The 14609-nt window shown below is 36.6% G+C and overlaps 1 pseudogene; it reads left to right on the top strand.

Annotated features, from left to right (window-relative positions):
* Positions 1-3309: 3309 nt before the first annotated feature.
* On the top strand, positions 3310-4303 carry LOC114496989 (annotated as a pseudogene).
* Positions 4304-14609: the final 10306 nt, after the last annotated feature.

Genomic DNA, 14609 nt, shown 5'->3' with positions numbered 1-14609 from the left:
CAACAAAACAACTTCCTCAAGAGCTTCCAATGTATAAATTAATCTAAAGACAAACATCAGAACTTAAGGAATAAAGGAAATAAATAAATAATAAAGAAAATAAAGGAAATAAACAGACCCACAGTTGTCATGTTTGTTTACCTTATTACTATTTACTCATATTATGGCAGTCCCATAAACTCTCTGATAATAATCCCTCCTATCCAAAGGCTATAAGGACAAATCATTGTTTTAGTGACTGAATAAAGGTCTTAGAGGATCTCATGTGCAGGGAAAGTCTCCAGTTTCCCCATCTACAAAGTTATTTATAAAAAAGAAAAGAGAAAGAGAGAGAGAGATGATTCTGAGATTTAGATTTTCAAGATCACATGTTTATTCAACTATTTGTTCCCTCATTTATTTAGTCATTAAAACTGTACATGTGTCAGGCACGGAGCTAGTGCAGAGGGGAACACAGAATATTGAGCCCTAGCTACCTGACAGTTTCTGATCTAGTAGGACTCAGAAGATAGTTCACAGATTGTTATAACAAAACAGAGTAACTGTCATAATAAGAGGTATAAGCAGCATGCCGTGAGAAGACAGAAAAAAGTAACCTATTGTGCTTGATTTGAGGGAGAGAGCAATGGCTATCTGGAGATAATAGTCCTTGAGATAGGTCTAGATTTGTAAGTTCTGATAAGTCAATGTCTGGGAGGAAGGATACTATAGGGCAACCTTAGGCTGAAGGAAATACATGATGAAAGTCAACAGAGCAGAGATAAGGCATAATGTTACATTCACCTGTGAGCACATAGAGATTGGACTGTAGATGATTCCTTGGGTGTGGGGATATATATGCTTGAGTAATCTAATGATCCCTCAGTTTTCACTCACTCAAGGAAATTTTAAACATTTACATTATCTTGATCTGTACTCTATTCTACAAGTGGTTGTTTCTTAAAATTCAGTCATAGAGTCCATCTGCCACAGACTGATGCTCTACTGACAGTTTCAGACATTAAAATTGAAGATAAAAGAATAAATATCAACTGGATCCAGCCAAAACAACACTCCTTCTGAAGGCCAGAAATGAGGTTACAAAGAAAGCTCCTAATAAACACTTCAGGTAAATCAGTGCTCATAAATGCTAAATATGTGTTATTAATATATTTTACTATTAGTTTCAAAGTTAATATATTGTGGGAAGAATGGAATCCTAATTAAAACCTTTTTCTCCACTTTTTAAGACAAAATGATTCTTAACTGAGCAAAATAGAGCAAGCAAAGATGTTTTAGAATGAAGCAAATACCCTAAACACATCCTAGGAAGAATTAAAATTGCAGTAAGGGAGCATATCAATTTTATTTAAAGGAAATTTATTTAACTTCATAGAGTTTAGACTATGAACATTGAGCAGTGGAAAAAATAAATTCTGAGAGTTTTATTCAAGGGCAGATTCGTTTGTAACAGTCTTCGTAAACTCAGGATATGAGTTTAAAACTTTTTGCATTTACATTAAGTTGGTGACAAAGCCACCCTTGGATCTTCAGTTTTTCTGTGTCTGACTGCAAGAACCAATGTACTGGAAGGTCACCAAACTACTTGGAGGTAGCCATAGATTCACATCCCACCTCCAATATGTTCATCTTTTAATAGCAAAGAGGGTCCAGGGGATAAACCTACCCCAGTTAGAGAATATTTGGCTTTAACTTTCAGGTAAAAATCTAAATGGCTCTATATTCTTTGGTGAACATTCTAGTCTTGCTCCCTCAGGATGCTTGTGTGTGATCGAGAATACAAATTTCACTCTTTTTAAACCTCTATGTCCCAGATCTGAATTCATCTGTTTCAGGTGTGAGCTGAAGTAATGTCCATAAGCACTTCATATTTTGGGCTAATTTATGTGTTCTGTTTCTCTGGATATACACAAGAAATTCCCCTCAAAATTCTCCCATATTTAAAATGGGAAGAAAAAAATCTGCTCTTCGGGTTACCATGAAAAGTATGCTATTAATTTAAGAAATTCACATTCTCTAAAACTATGATGATTTATTTAGGTGTAAGTATCACATTAACACTCACATTTACAAGAACAATTGGAATGTTCATTAGTAAGGACTACATTTACTTTTTACAGGCAACAGGAATCCTTTGTGTGAGTAATGTTTCTCAGACTTTTATTAGAAATGTTTGTGCCTGCCTGTAAATAACACATGTAAATTTCCACAAAGCACATTCATTTTCTAGTTCCTGATGTAAATACTGTATCAACATTTATATTCAAAGCATTAATTTAGTAGTATTAAATATCACTGCTGAATCAGGATAAGATTAATATCTTGTAATTCTTCCTCATTGTGTGCAGAAGTACATATTTTAAGGTTTCATAACATATATGTATCACAGCATTATAAGTATTTTTCCCCAGTGTTATTGAGAAATAATTTATACACATCTTTTTAAGTTTAAGGTATACAACACAATGGCTTGATTTACATGTATTGTGAAATGATTACTTTAACAAGCTCAGCTAACATTCATCTTCCCATATAGCTATAATAAAAAGAACAAACAGAAAAATTTTTTTCTGTGGTAAGAACTCTTATGATTTACTATCTTAACTTTCCTATGTATTGTATAAGAGTATAAGAGTTAGCTGTGGTTATCATGTTTTTGTACATTACATCTTAGTACTTACTTAAAACTGAAAGTTTGTACATTTTGATTACCTTCCTCCAATTCCCTCTGCTCCTACCTCCACCTCTGGTAACCACATGTCTGATCTCTTTTTCTATGAGTTTTTTTTTAAATTTTAGATTCTACATATAAGTGAGATCATAAGTATTTGTTTGTGTGTGATTTATTTCACTTAGAAGAATGTCTTCAAGGTCTGTCTAAGTCCTTGGTTTTATTTTTTTTTATTGCTGAATGTTATTTTACTGTGTATTTATACCACGACTTCTTTATCCATTAATCCATCAATGGACACTTAGTCTGTTTCCATGTCTTGGCTATTATAAATAATGCTGCTATGAACATGGAGGTGCAGATAATCTTTTCCAGTTAGTGTTTTCGTTTTCTCTGGATGTCTTTGGAAATGGAATTGCTGGATTATATAGTAGTTCTATTTTGAATTTTGTGAGATCCTCTCTATATATGATTTGCCATAGTGGCTGCACCAATTTATAATCCCACCAAATAGTCAATGAGGGCTCCCTTTTTTTTCACATTCTTGTCAGCATTTATCATCTCTTGTCTTTTTTTTGATGGTCATTCTAATAGTCATGAGGTGGTATTTCATTGTGGTTTTGATTTGCATTTCCCTAATGATTAGTGAGGTAGCTTCTGGAACAGCAAAGACCTGTTTGCGCCCCCTGAGGAAGCCAAGCACACTTGCACCAAAGCCCAATGTTTCACTCCCAGATGTGTCAAGCTTGCCTGTAAAAAGTGGTCAAGCTCTCCTTGGAGGTGTCTTTTATTTTTTTAACATTTTGAGCCAGCGGAGCTGCCTGCACACTGTGCTCAGAGCTTCCTCCCCTGTGAGATGGCTTTGTGAGATATTCTCTGCAGAAGGGCATCATGGCCATCTTCCACAGCTTCACCAACCCTAGTAAAATTCCATGAGGAATTTTCAGATTCATTGTCAAGCTGCAAATAATTCTAGTCACAAGATTCATATATCAAACTTTGAACCTAGGTGTGACCAAGTGACTGTGCTGCAGAACCTTTATAGACTTATTCACTCACACCCAGGGAACTGGCCATCCATCTACTGCAAGTCTGATGATAGAGCCCATGTTAACTGGTGTCTGAAGCACATGGAGAAGGGCTCAGAAACCAGGCAGAGTCTAAATCTGCTCGTAGGTGAGGACCTTGTGGTGGAGATCTACCAGCATAATTTCCTCAAGGAGCCTTCCAAGACCTGGGTGTATAACCTGCTGGATGTGGCTATGCAGGACTACCTAAGCAACATGAGGTATAAGTGGCATGAGGAAAACGACACCCTCTCCTGCATGCTGGCCGTGTGCAAGAAGATCGCACACTGCATCAGCAACACTTTGGTCATGCCCTTCCGCATCCATCTCACCTAGGCCCATGGGCCTGCTGCAGGATTAGGAGACCAGCAGCAAGGTGACACCCAACATGGTCAACCTGGACATAGGGCAGTACCAGAAGCTAAGGTGTGAGAGCCCAGGATTCTCTCATTTCAACTCTTCTCATCAGAAGTCAAAAGCACACACAGCCACTGGTGACCACCCTGCTGGGGTGAAGTTGGTGGGCCCTGCCAGCCACAGGTAGGGGAGAGGGATCATGAGCTAGCTCTAGATCATCTCCAGCCCCCCAGCCACTCGCCCTGGTTCTCTGGTTCTCCAGCTGCAAGGCTGTCCTCTCCGTTTCCATGGTCCCAAAGGAGGGGTACAGCCCTTTTCTACCCCTGTCCCAATGATGGCACTTTTTCAATTCCTGGAAAAATTACAGTTCCAGGCTGCTCTTCCAACTGCTATCTAGTAACAAGTGATCACGTGGATGGTAAATGCAGTTTCTTTGAACACTGCTTCAGCCATAAGGAAATGCTGTCTCACAGATGAAAAGTCACTGGGGCTGGAGAAGACTCACTAGGGATGACTAGTGAGTAGTGAACAGCTTTTCATGTATCTGTTGGCCTTTTGTATAACTTCGTTGAAGAACTGTCTATTCAGTTGGGTTTTTTCCCCCCTTTTTTGAATTGGGTTATTTGGGATTGTTTTGCTATTGAGTTATGAGTGTAACAGGGTACAGCCAAGAGGGGGACCCCAAATAGAGATTTATAATGGGGTCCAGAACTCAAGGTGTCCAGGAAATATTAGGAAAACATACAAGATGTCCTCACCACCACCACCCCCACAAGGCTAAGCTGGGGGATGGGACACATGAAACAGAGCCATTGGGAGTTGTGTTGTATAGCAACAGCTTTGCAGCTAACCTCTGGCATGGTCATTCAACATATCTATAACCTTTAACTGGTTTCACAGATATGTTAAATAGCTGTGGCCATGCTTTGAGCCAGGGGGGATGGAAGTGACTTCCACCCAAGATGTAACTGGGAGGCAGCTCCCGCTGGTTACAGTGCCTGCGTGAGAGGTTGGAGGAGATTGGCTTCATGCCATGGGACCTCACCTGCCCAGACTTACAATGGCAGCCCAGTAAAGCTGGAAGAATTCAGGAATGCTGGCTGGTGTAACTGATTGTAGGGGAAGTCAGAAATAGGGCTGCAGAAAAAGATTGACTGGGATATTTAAACCCAGACAAGGCAGCCATGTGAGGGAGAACCATGCAGCTTAGGCAGAGTAGGGACCCTGTGGCTTTGGGGTGCTCCCCTTTGCCACATGGCTTAGGAAGCAGGAGAGACTTTGCCTGGAAGAAGAAGGGTGAAAGGACTCTTGCTGGTGGGCCATGAGGAGGTGCCACATGGCTTTGGATTAACTAGAGATCATGGTGGTGACACAGCTGATGGTGCTGGGAGCCTGAATCACAGCCTTCTACTTCTTTTCCTGAGATATGGTACCCCAGACTAGGGCAGAAGGAGAAGAAAGGACTGTGTGCATCTGTGGGTATTCTAAAGGACTTGAGTATTTTAATGAAGACATTTACTCACTACTCTACGTCTGTATAGCTTTTAAATAAATATTTCCTTTCCTTTTCACAAATCTCTGGCATTGAGAGATGTCTTTCCTCTAGCAGCAGGCATAGAGAACCTGGTAGGGGGTCCTTTCAGTAATAGTATATTGTACACCCACCTTGGGTCTGTTCAGTAACATGAATGCTTTATACTCTTTGAGGTTCAACCCTCATCATATATGTGATTTGCAAATATTTTTCCCATTATGTAGGCTGTCTTTTCACTTTGTTGATGGTTTCTTTTGCTGTGCAGAAGCTTTTTACATTGATGTAGCCCCACTTAATTTTTATTTTATTGCTTGTGCTTAGATGTCATGTCCAAAATATTATCAAGACCTATGTAAGACAAAGTTTAATCCCTATGTTTTCTTGTAGAAGTTTTGTGGTTTTAGGTCTTATATTTATGTCTTTAATTTATTTAGAATTAATTTTGTGAGTGCTATAAAATATGGGTCCAGTTTTGTTCTTTTACATGGGACTATGAAATTATCCCAGCACCACATATAAAAGAGACTGTCTCTTGTCCATTGAGTATTCTTGGAACCTTTTGAAATATTAGTTGACTGTATGTGCTTGAGCTTATTTCTTGGCTCTTAATTCTGTTTTATTGCTCCATTTGTTTGTTTTTATGCCACTATTTTATTGTTTGATGATTATAGCTTTATACTATAGGTTAAAATCAGGAAGTGTGCTACCTATTGCTTTGCTTTCTCAGGATTTCTTTAGCTAGTTGAGATTTTTTTGTGTTTTTTTATAAGTTTTAGGAGTTTGGGTGTTATTTGCTTACCTCTGTTAAACATGTTATTGCAATCTCGGTGAAGATTGCACTGAATCTATAGATATATTTTGGTAGTATTGATGTTTTAACAATATAAATTCTTCCAATCCATGAACACAAACACCTTTTCATTTATTTGTGTGTTCTTTAATTTCTTTAATCAGTGTCATATTGTTTTCAGAGTAGAGACCTTTTACCTCCTTAGTGAAATTTATTCCTAAATATTTGATTGTTTTAGACACTATCATAAATAGAATTGACTTTTTTATTTCTCTTATAGAAAATTTATTTTTAGTGTAAAGAAACACTACTGGTTTTTATACATTAATTTTGTAACTTTACTGAATTCATTGATTAGATTTAACAGTTTTTTTGGTTGAATCTTTAGAATTTCCTATATGTAAAATCATGTACCTGCAAGTAAACAAAATTTTACTTTTTTCTTTCCAATTCTAATACATTTTCTTGCCTGATTGCTCTAACTAGGACTTCCAGTTCTATGTTGAGTAGGAATGGTGAGAGTGTGCATCTTTGTCTTGTTCCTCATCTTAAAGAAAAGGATTTCAATCTGTCACCATTGAATATGATGTTAGCTGAGGACTTGTCATATATAACCTTTATTACACTGAGGTATGTTTTTCTATAACTAATTAATTACAAGTTTGTATGATAAATGGATATTAAATCTTGTAAAATGTTTTTATTCATCTATTAAGATTATCATATAACTTTTTGAATATTCTATCAATGTGATGTATTACACTGATTGATTAGCATTGTTGAACCATCTTTGCATCTGAGGGATAAATCCCACTTGATCATGGTGAGCAGTCTTTCTTAATGTACTGCCAAGTTCAGTTTGCTAACATTTTATTGACAATTTTTACATCTAACTCATCAGGAATATTGGCCTATAGTTTTTCTTTAGTGTGTTTGTCTGGTTTTGCTATCAGGATAATGCTAGTTTTGTAAAGCGAGTTTGGGAGTATCCCCTTCTTTTCAATTTTTTGGAACAGTTTGAAAAAATACATGTTAAATCTTCTTTAAATGATTGGTAAAATTTACTAGTAAAGCTCTCTGGTCCTGAGCTTTTCTTTATTGATAAATTTTTGATTACCGATTCAATCTTATTTGTTATTGATATATTCAGATTTTCCATTTCTTCCTGGTTTAGTCTTGCATGTTGCTAAACATTTTCTTTTTTTAATATTTTATTTAATTACAGAGAGAAGGGAAGGAAGGAAGAAAGAGAAGGGAGAAACATCAATGTGTGAGAGAAATATCAATAGGTTGTCTCTTATACATTCCCAAGTGGGGACCTGGCCCATAACCAAGGCATGCATCCTGATGAGAAATTGAAGTATTGACCTTTTGGCTTGTGGGACAATGTCCAACCAACTGAGCCACACCAGTTAGGGCAGCATTTTCTTTTCTTTTTTTTTTTTCTGGGTTGTATAGTTTGTTGGCCTTTGGTTGTTTGTAATAGCCTCTTACTATTCTTTGTATTTCTATGGTTTAGTTGTAATGTCATTATTTCATTTATAATGTTGTTAAGTTAGATCCTTTTTTCTCTGTTTCCTTGATTAGTCTAGCTAAGAATTTGTCCATTTTATTTACCACTTCAACTAATCAGCTCAGTTTAGTTAAATCTCTTCTATTATTTTTCTGTCCTCTATGTATTTATTTCTGCTCTCATTTTATTATTTCCTTTCTTCTGCTAACTTTGGGTTCAGTTTTTTTTTTCTTTTTCCAGTTCCTTAAGGTATAGAATTAGGTTGCTTATTTGGAAACTTTTATTGCTTCTTAATGTAAGTATTTATTCCTATGAACTTCCCTCTTAGAACTGCTTTTGCTACTTCCCACATTCTAGTATGCTGTGTTTTCATTTTATTTTGTTTCAATAACTATTTTTTCCTTAAACTTGTTTTCTTTAATTCATTGGTTGTTCAGGAAAGTATTCTTTAACTTCTATTTGTTCATTATTTTCCAGTCTTCCTTTTGCTATTGGTTTCATGCCATTGTAGGCAAAAAAGATAATTAATATGGTTTCAATCTCTTTGAAATTGCTAAGACTTGTTTTGTGGCTTAACATATAATCTGTTATAAAAAAATGTTCCATGTAAAGTTGAGAAGGATGTGTATTCTACTGTTGTTGGATAAAATGCCCTGTACATATCTATTTGGATCAAGTGGCCCATAGTGATATTTAAACATGCTTGTTGATTCTGTTGACATGATCTATTCATTGTTGACAGTGAGATATTAAAGTCCCCAACTATTATTGTACTATTTTTATTTATCCTTTTAGTTCTATAATTTTTTGCTTTATATGTTTAGGTTCTCCAAGGTTGAACTCATAAATATTTACAGATGGTATATTTTCTTAATGCATTCTCTCCTTTATCATTGTTTGGTGACTTCTTGATTGGCATTTTTAGTTTAAAGTCCCATATAAGTAAAGCTACCCTCATATTTTTTTTCCTTTGGTTACCATTTGCTTGAAATGTCCTTTTCCATCTCTTCACTCTAACTATATGTGTCTTTAAGGCTAAAAACCTTTAATAGGCAGTATATTCTTAGATCTTACTTTTTTTTGTTTTTAAATCCATTTAGCCATTTTATGTCTTTTAATTGGAAAATGTAATCTATTTATATCTAAATTATTGATAACTAATACCTTACAATTGTCATTTGTTAATTATTTTCTAGTTGTTTTGTACATCCATAGTTTCTACTTTTTTATCATACTACTTGTTTGTGTTTTGATGTCTTTTATATCAGTATGTTTTGTCTTTCTTATCATATTCTTTTATGTAATTTATATAGGGTTTTTCTGTGTAGTTACTATGAGACTTACATAAAATATATTAAACTTATAACAACCTATTTTAAACTGATAACTTCAGTTTAATTTGTAAACTTGACACTTCTCTTCAAAGTGGTTGTTATTGTCTTTAATATAAATACTCACTGTATTCTTTCCTGACAACAGATATTTCTAAGAGTGTTTTGACTAAATTATAAAATTAACTCCATCACCATTTAACAGACTAACATTTTGTTCTGTTTGATTTGATTTTACCTACCAGTGTTTATATTTAAAAGAAACAATTCATTTCTCTTTGGATTTTATTTTTAGTAATAATTTTACAACATTTCCCTAAAACCAACCATGCTACATGGAAAACATGCTAGAAACTAATAAAAAATAAACATTTTTAATCCTAAAGATAAAAGTTTATAAAATAATAAATAACTTGTGATTATTTATTGTAAATACTAAGAACCTCAGCAACACAACTTATGATAGCCAAGTGGTGGAAGCAACCGAAGTGCCCATGAGTAAATGAATGGATCAAAAAACTACAGTACATTTACACAATGGAATACTATGCCACAGAAAGAAAGAAGGAGCTCCTACCCTTTGTAAACAGCATGGATGGAACTGGAAAGCATTACGCTACATGAAATAAGCCAGGTGGTGAAAGACAAATACCATATGATCTCACCTTTAAGTAGAGTATAATCAACAAAACAAACAAGCAAGCAAAATATAACCAGAGACATTAAAATTAAGAACAATCTGACAATAACCAGAAGGGAGGCAGGAAGGGGGAATGGGAGAAAGAGGGGAAGTGTTTTCAGGAACAACTAGAAAGGATATATGGACAAAATCAAGGGTGGAGGTGGAAGCAGGGGAGGGAGGTGGGGATGGCAGGGGTGATGGAGGGGTGTAAATGAAGACAACTGTAATTGAACAGCAATAAAACAATTTTAAAAAGAAAAAAGAACCTATTGCAAATCTTCAGTTAACATATTGATATGTTCATAATGTAATCTAAATTATTCTAGATGTGTCCCACAAATGTGAATATGTATTTTGATCAGATGAAAATACTTATATTTTCCATTATAATTTGCTTGATTCATGACTTATTTAAAGTACACTGTTAATTTCAACTCATGAAGGATTTTCTGGTTATCTTTTTGTTACTTATTTCTAGTTTAATTGAATGATAATCAAAGAACTTGCTTCATACATGTGAGTTTCTTGAGCACTATTGACACTTCCTTCAAGGCTCAGCAAGTAGATAGTTTTCCCATGTGTGTGTGAGAAGAATGTGAATTCTATAGTTTTTGGGTAAAATGTTCTATGTATGTCAGTTGCCTTAAGCTTATTAGTAATGTCTTTCAAGTCTTCTATTTCTTATTTGTCTGTCCTATTAATTATTGATTGAGGTATGCTAATCTCATGCTGTGTAGATTTATCTGTTCATTCAGTTGTACATAGGACAATAATAGATCCAGAAGTATAAGCAGGGAAAGTCTTTCTTTACCTAGAATTGTGGAGAGAAATACCATGTGAAGAAATTAGGGGACTTCCAGCCAAGATGCAGGCATAGGTAGATACACTGTGCCTCCTCACATAACCAAAAGAAGGACAATAAATTTAAAAGTAGGAACCAACCAGAAATGACAGAAAATTGAACTGTATGGAAGTCTGACAATCAAGGAGTTAAAGGAAAAACATTCATCCAGACCTGCAGGAGGGGCAGAGATGGGCAGCTGGGCAGAGAGGACTCCCAGAAAGGCAGTGACTGGTGAACCCAGCAAGGCAGCAGCTGACAGATAAGGTGGTCCCACATTCTCATGCAGATAAACCAGGAGGAACACTGGGAGAGGGAGACAGACCATGCAACCCAGGGTTCTAGCACAGGGAAATAAAGCCTCAAAGCCTCTGACTGAAAACACCTGTGAAAGTTGAGGGGGCAGTGGAGAAACTCCAAGCCTCACAGGAGAGTTCGTTGGAGAGGGACACAGGGTCCTGGAATGTACATAAACCCACCCACCTGGGAATAAGCACCAGAAGGGTCCAATGTGCTTGTGGGTAGTGGGGGAAGTAACTGAAAACCTGCAGAGAGCAGAGCAAATGGGCATTGTTCCCTCTCAGACTCCTCCCCCCATACAGTGTCACAATGCAGCAACATGGATTGCCTCTCCCTGGTGAACACCTAAGGCTCTGCCCCTTACTATGTAACAGGCATGCCAAGACAAAAAAATGGCCAACCTATCAAATGCACAGTTCAAACCACTGGTAATCAGGATGCTCACAGAATTGGTTAAATGTGGTCACAAATTAGAGGAAAAAGTGAAGGCTAAGAAAAGTAAAATAAAGGACAATGTACAGGGAACCAATAGTGGTAGGAAAGAAACTGGGACTCAAATCAATGGTTCATACCAGAAGGTAGAAATAAACATTCAAACAGAATAGAATGAAGAAACAAGAATTCAAAAATATGAGGAGAGGCTTAGCAACCTCCAGGACATCTTTAAACATTCCAACATCCAAATCATAGGGGTGCCAGAAGAAGAAGATGAAGAGCTCGAAACTGAAAACTTATTTGAACAAATAGTGAAGGAGAACTTCCCTAATCTAGCAAAGGAAATAGACTTCCAGGAAGTCCAGGAAGCTCAGAGTCCCAAAGAAGTTGGAACCAAGGAGGAGCATACCAAAGAGTTCCCATAAGACTATCAGCTGATTTCTCAAAAGAAATGTGGCAGGTAAGAAGGGGATGGAAAGAAGTATTCCAAGTCATGAAAGGCAAGGATCTACATCCAAGATTTTTCTATCCAGCAAATCTTTCATTTAGAATGGAAGGTAAGATAAAGTGCTTCCCAAATAAGGTCAAGTTAAAGGAGTTCATCATCACCAAGCCCTTATTATATGAAACATTAAAGGGATTTATCTAAGGAAAAGAAGATAAAAAACATGTACAGTAAAATGATAGCAAACTCACAATTATTAACAACCACACCTAAAACAAAAACAAAAACAAACTAAGCAAATAATTAGAACAGTAACAGAACCACAGAAAATGGAGATCACATGGAGGGTTATCAACAGGGGAGTAGGAGAGAAGGGGAAAAAAAAAAACAGAGCATAAGTAGCATAAATGGTAGGTAGAAAATAGACAGGGGGAGGGTAAGAATAGTATTGGAAATGTAGAAGCCAAAGAACTTATATGTATGACCCACGGACATGAACTAAAGGGGGGAATGTGGGTGGGAGGGGGCTTGCAGGGTGAAGGGGGGGTTAATGGGACAACTGTAATAGCATAATCAATAAAATATATTTTTTTAAAAACTTGGGAACAGGGATCCCCTACTGATCAACTTAGCCTTAAATGGAAGGGACCCTACCAGGTTGTCCAAGTACTCCCATGGCTGTTAAACTGCTAGGGGTAGAGAGTTGAACCCATATTTTTAGAGTAAAACCAGCAGATCCTTGTTTAGACCAGCAGAAAAATCTAGACTCCAACTACACTTGAGAACCCTTAGAAGACACCCAATTCCTGTCAAAAAGAAGAAACCTTAAAGGTAAGGTTTAATATGAAACATTCTTTCTCACTCTTGCTGCTCCTTCATGGGTCAATAACTCACTTTTTAAAATTATCCACGATTTGCTCTGGGGCAATACTTTTAACAATTACTGGGCGTGTCATTGTCAATCATGATACAGTGGGCAACATGACAGAGAAACAAGTTAGTCTGGCCAACTTCAGCACCCAGGCCTAGGCCAAGACAGAGAATCTTGGAAGTGTTAGGAGCAATATTCCTAACAGTACTTTGGGCCAAATGAATTAACATTCAAGCCTTAAAATTCAAGCCTTAAAATATACTTGCCAGTCCAGAAACCTGAGTGGACTTTTAAGTAGATCACTTATTGGTCCAGGAGTGTGAGGTTTGTGCCCTAGCTAATACTTCTTGATAAACTCATCAAGGCAAATAGAAACAAGTACAGACAAAATATTACAGGAAACAATATGGCTAAAAGGATTGTATCCCAGGAACCCCCTAAACTATCTGGGATACCATTAAGGGATACATTCCTTCAAAAACTTGGTTTCTACCTCTGTTGAGACTTAATCTTTGGCCCTTGCATCTTTAACCTGTTGGTTAAATTTATATCTTCCAGACTCACCACATCAGGATGATGATGCTCCAGGGTTTTCAACAATCCCTAAGGAATCCGATGCTAACACCTTACAACACCCAGTATCCATGTCAGTTTTAGGAATTCCTTCCCAACTACTAGATAAGATAGGGTGAGAGTTTCATGGTTCTAGGCAGGCAAGGTCTATTGTTTCATTCCAGCAGGAAGTAGATACAGAAGATTGAATGTCCTCCCTCATAAACCTCCCAAAAGAGTTTTTGAGAACCATGTCTTCAAGTGGGAGTTTAGGCACTGCAACAGGGGACTCTGAGGAAACTCTGAAACACTGCAGCTGTCATCAATCAGCATCCTGATTTCCAAGAATCTCCTTGTGACCCCTCATAATAATTAGCACTGTGATTTTCTCCGAGTGGGCAACCAAGGATGATTGTGGGAGATTGTAGAAGTTTGTAAAAATCTTATAAAGCCTGTAACCCTTCAGTAGGAGAGAGCCATTCCCTGGCTAGAGAATGCCCACTCCCATGTCTTGGGAAGTGTACTTTCCTTAATAAATTTCCTGCTTGCTTTGCTTTACAATATCTGTGTGATCAGTCCAATGTTTGTTGAAGACCACAAAAAGCCTGATTCCTTCTTCTTTGCAACAGATATATTGCCTAGATAAACAGTGGCTGTAGATTAAAAAAATCAGAGCTATTGGAAAACCAAAATGGCCACTTGATTCTTCTATGCTTCCTGGCAAACTCCATTTTTTAAATTTTGCATTTCTTCATGCATCATAATACATTTAAGATGGACTTAAATTAGATAAAGAAACTTATGAGTTGACATTATTGAAAGGAGACATCTACACTATTGACAAGGTTTGATGAGATCACTTCAGAAAAATGCCAAATTGGTAACCACTTTCTTTCACATTAAACTTCCAAGAAAAAAAGATTTTAGAGATAATTGACTACCTGGAGATTTTTTTTGTGGGGGCACATCAAGTAAAATACACACTCCAGTTTTTTTGGAAAAGACCTTATTAAGTGCTTAACCATGAATAGACATCTACTGTTTCCTTTGACATTTGCCTCCACCTACAATGAACACCAAAAACTCCTCTAGGATGGAAAACTACTTACATCACAAGTACATCACTATCCCAAGACATCAACAAGCCATGTATATCTAAAGAAAGATACTGAACTATGAATCAATTTTATTTTATTTTCTTTATCTATCTGCTATTGCTA

The sequence above is a fragment of the Phyllostomus discolor genome, chromosome 5, assembly GCF_004126475.2.
Source record: "Phyllostomus discolor isolate MPI-MPIP mPhyDis1 chromosome 5, mPhyDis1.pri.v3, whole genome shotgun sequence".
Lineage (NCBI taxonomy): Eukaryota > Metazoa > Chordata > Mammalia > Chiroptera > Phyllostomidae > Phyllostomus > Phyllostomus discolor.
The sequence above is the reverse complement of the archived record's forward strand: the minus strand, read 5'-3'. Positions and strand labels throughout refer to the sequence as shown.